General features: G+C 39.4%; 1 pseudogene; it reads left to right on the top strand.

The window, feature by feature from the left end:
• The first annotated feature begins 2,092 nt into the window (after positions 1–2,092).
• The window catches only part of LOC114045338, an 8,422-nt pseudogene continuing 5,582 nt past the window's right edge, over positions 2,093–4,932 (top strand).

Raw genomic sequence — 4,932 nt, 5'->3', positions numbered from 1 at the left:
AAGATTTGTATGGTCTGATGCTGAATGAAGTGAGCAGAACCAGGAGAACATTGTACACAGTAACGGCCATGTTGTGGAAGGACTAACAGTGACAGACTTAGCCCTTCTCAGCAATGCAAGGATCTAAGACATCTCCAAAGGTCTCCTGATGGAAAATGCTATCTACATCCAAAGAAAGAACTATGGAGTTTGAATGCAGATCAAAGCATACTATTTGCTCTTTTTTTTCTTCTGTTTTGTTTTGTTTCCTCTTTCTGGTGGTTCGTCCTATTGGTTCTAATTCTTCCTTCCAACATAATATGAAAATATGTTTAATAGGAATATATATGTAGAGCCTATATCAGATGGTGTGCCATCTTGAGGAGGGAGGTGGGGAAAAATTTAAAACTCAAGAGCGTATGGAAGTGATTATTCAAAACTAAAAATAAATTAATAAAAAACAGATAAATAGAAAGGTGCATGAGTTAAAAGACAAAAAATAAAATTTCTAAAAGAAGTTCTAGTAGTCTAGATGACAAGATAGGTGCAAAGTTGAGTTAAACTGAGGAAAGGAGCAAGCCCAGAGAATTCAATGAAGTGATGTGTGCAATGGATACATTCTGCCCATGGGAGTAGCATAAGGACACCATGAGAAGAGAAACAACAGTGCTGAGGGTGTGAGATGCCTTGACCACCTGCATTGCCTATGTTTGTACTTCTCTACTACTGTACTCTCTCTCTCAATCTCTATCTATCTATCTATATCTATATCTATATATACACCTACTCTTCTTTCCAATACTATGTGTAATTGTAAGAGAGTGCACCCTAGATTTATGGGAAGAATGTTTTGTTTCTACTATTTGTGCTTTCAGCTAATTGTGTCATCTGGCTGGCTATTAAAGGTAAGCATACTGATGGGGGCTAGTGAGCTATAGTTTTTAATCAAAGACCTAAAGAGTACCTTAAACCTGGGGTATCCAATCCAAACTAGGGGACCCAATATGCAAATGCAAGTTCAAAGGGTCACCCAGAGGGAGTGCTTCATGAATTTTTTTAAAATCCAGACATATGATTTCATTCTTGCAACCTCATGTTTGGAAAGTTTCCAATCTCTTTTCTTATGAAAGAAGTGCCTAGGACCAAAAGCCTTAGAAACAACTGTGTCTTATCACCAGCACCTTCCAGAATGTAACTATCTACACCAGGCATCTGCAGATCGTATACCAAGGATTGAGCCAACACTGAGATTGGACCCATATTTGTAACTTCATTAGTACCATGGGGTTGGTTGTATTTGGTCTAGTAACATATCATGTTGGTCTGTGTCAGACCTCTCTTTCCCCCAGCAAAATCAGGTTTAATGCAAAGTCCAAGCATGGCCCTATAATCATGCCCTTGATACCAGAGGATAACAAGCTGTGGTTTAAGATAAGAGTAGCATTGGTAGTTTTTATAACTGTAGGAAATAATATCTCTCAATGCTAGTACTTAGGGCTCAAAAACAATCACAGAATAACAGAATCCCAGAGTTGGAAGGGACCTCAGCAGGGTGCTAGTCCAACCCATACCTATATGGAATCCTCACAACCAACTTACCTGACGATGCCATGCTACCTTTCAAAGGCAACCAAAGGAAGGAAAGAAGCAAGGAAATAAGCATTTATTAAGTCCCAACTATGTGCCAGGTACTGTACTAAGTGCTTTATAAATATTATCTTACTTAATCCTCACAACAACCCTAAGAGATAAGTATTATTATCCCAATTTTACAGATAAGGAAACCGAGGCAGACAGAGGGTAAGTGGCTTGCTCAGGCTTACACAGCTAATAAATGTTTAAGGCCAGATTTGAACTTGGGTCTTTCTGACTCCAGGTTTACACTCTACACACTGTACCACCTAACTGCCTCCTTTTTTAGTATCTAGGTAATGAAGATTCTATAATGTGAGAAGGTCAGTAAAAGTAAAGAACAGATCTTTCCCTGTTACCACCAAGTTGAGCAGTAGACAGAGGTTTCTGGTGCACTCAAAATTCAGCATCACCTAGGGAACTGCTTCCTTGGCCAAGGAAGGCATTACTGCTAGAGGCGGAATGGACATTCATACTAGAAATGCCAAACACCCTACTCATCCAAGATGAGCCAGCTAGTGAAATTCGTGGAATTCATGAGGCTGCTAAAACCTTGGACAAACGCCAAGCAAATCTTTGTGTTCTTACTTCCAACTGTGATAACCCCTTGTATGAAAAGTTGGGTGAGGCCTTGATCAGCTTGATCAAGGTTGATGACAAGAAGATGCTGAGTGAATGGGTAGGCCTCACAAAAGTGGCACAGATGGAAAGTCCCATTGGTGGCTGGAGGGAGTTGCTTTGTTGTTAAGAAGGATCCAAGGAACCTCAGGTCAAAAATGTCATCGAAGAATATTTTAAATGCAAGTAATTACTCAATAAAAGCCCAGATCTGATTTAAAAAGTGAAAATGACAAAAATAAAGATAGTCACAATGAGAAAAATTTTTGAAATCTCTTTACTTGAATGAGAAAAATGGAAAATAAACTTTCATAGCATATTCACTTTTAATATGGTCATTTTAAAACTTTTTTTCAATATATAACTATTTTTTTCCTTTCAAATTTTTAGGTGAGCATAAGGAAAGAAATAATTATTTATTAAGAGCCTACTATATTCCAGGCACTGTGCTAAGTATTTTACAGATGTTTTATTTCACTTGATCCTCCTAACAACCCTGCAAGATAGATGCTATTATTACTCTCATTCGCACAGTTAAGGAAACTGATGCAGAGGTTAAATGTCTTGCCCAGGATCACATATCTAGTAAGTATATGAGACTAGATTTGAACTCAAGTCTTTCTGACTCCAGGCCCAGTGTTCTATCTACTTGCCCTTCTAGCTATAATACATGATTATACATGGTAATTGCATCGGAAAGCTTCATACAAAGTTTTCTGTAAGTTCCAGGGACAAAAAGTTATTGTCCATTGGGATCAGAGAAGAGCTCATGGAAGGTATAGCATGTGGCTTAGGCTTAAAGGAGAGGCAAAAAGTGAGAGGAAAAACATTCATGGGGGCATGAAAGCTGTCATTAAGTTCTTGAAGGGTTGCCATGTGGAAAAATTGTTTAATTTGCCCGCAGAGGGCAGAACCAAGAGCTTGTTTTCAGAGATGGCTTATATTTGGGACACTATTTATCCTGGTGCTAGTACGGTAGGGTAATGCTGAGAGCTCCCACTAGAGGGCAGCCAAGGGAAAGGGACAGGTGAGTAGTAGCTAAGCTCATGAGATAACTTGGACCAGCTCTCAAAACACATGATCCCAAGACCAGAAAACAGGCGTGGACAAGGATAGTTGCGGTCCTTTGGAGGGCAGTACAGGGACAGAAGGACTGAAATAACCAATTTTTTTAAAAAAGTATGAACATCAAGAGGGAAAGGGGGAGAGTAGGAAAGATTGCACCAGCTTTGATACTCACTCTTCATCAGCACCCTCAATACTCTCTGTCCCTCTGATTGGAGGGTTGGAAAGCAGAGGAAAGAACTCCCAATGCATCTATTTAAAGAGGGCTCCTAGAAGAAACATCTCTTTACCTTCCACCAGATTTGGACTGGACTGCACCAGGCCATCTCGCCACGCTGGACAACCTCTTCCTAATCTCCCCATCCCTCCCTTTCGACTTCTTTTTGCGTATTGTTTTCCCTCATTAGATTGAAAGCTCCTTGAGGACAGGAACTGTCTTTCTTTTTCATATTTGTATCCCTAATGCTTAATACAGGTCCTGGAACACAATAAGTGCTTAATAAATATTTATTGACTGACTTAAAGAGTAGAGCAGATTAGGGATAGTTGATGAGGTTAGCTGGGAACACATGTGGTGATAAGTTCAATTCAATAAATATTTATTAAGTGCCACTAAGTTTAGAGAACTGTGCTAGACACTGGGAGAGTAACGAAGTTTAGATTAGATTTAGTCCTGCTCTCATAAATTTAACAGCATATTAGTGGGATGTAACCCATATAGTATAATTATTATATGTGAAAGACATGGAAGACACGGCATTTGACCTGGGTTTTAAAGGCTGATTAGAAATTCAATGGGCAGGGGCAGCTAGGTGATGCAGTGGATAGAGCACTGGCCCTGGAGTCAGGAGGACCTGAGTTCAAATCTAGCCTTATAACACTCACTAGCTATGTGACTCTGGGCAAATCATTTAACCCCAATTGCCTCACACAAAAAAAAAAAAGAAAGAAAGAAATTCAATGGGCAGGCAAAGAGAAAGAGGGAAGACATTCATTGGAATGTGGAAGTTGTCTTCAAGGAATTTGAAGGGCTGCCATATGAAAGAAGGACTAGACTTGGTTCTCCCAGCTCCAAAGGGCAGAACTAGGAACACTGTATAGAAGTTTCTAGAAGCAGATTTTGGCTCTGTAGAAGGAGAACATTTCTAACCATAAGCAGAAAGGGCATAACTCATGCCTTAAGGAGCATGAGTTCCCCATCACTGGGATTCTTCAAGTGGAGGCAGGACAATCACTTATTGTAAATGATGTTATAGAGGAGATTCCAGTTCAGGTACAGATTCTGGGATTCTGCGTTACAAGGTTTGGAACATGAAAGTATGAAATGGATTTGGTGGACCAAGAGTAGTCTGATTTAAATGGTGTCAGCTAGAGCAAGCTGGCTATCATTCCAGAAATCAACATGGAACTAATAACTCAGAATGCTTCCACCAACCCCCTATGAATTACTGGGGAATAGGTCAAGTTTTTGGTTTTATCATGAACATAAAAGCAGAAAGAAAAATGATTTTATGGGACATTTGTTCATCTTTTCTTGGGCATTCATGATGTATAAGCAAACCAATCACTATGAACATATTTACAACTTATATGTTAACACATGTATGTTAACAGAGAATGAAGTAGGGAGAGTCTTTG

This window comes from Vombatus ursinus, unplaced genomic scaffold (assembly GCF_900497805.2).
Source record: "Vombatus ursinus unplaced genomic scaffold, bare-nosed wombat genome assembly UNPS02014778.1, whole genome shotgun sequence".
Classification (NCBI taxonomy): domain Eukaryota; kingdom Metazoa; phylum Chordata; class Mammalia; order Diprotodontia; family Vombatidae; genus Vombatus; species Vombatus ursinus.
The sequence above is the reverse complement of the archived record's forward strand: the minus strand, read 5'-3'. Positions and strand labels throughout refer to the sequence as shown.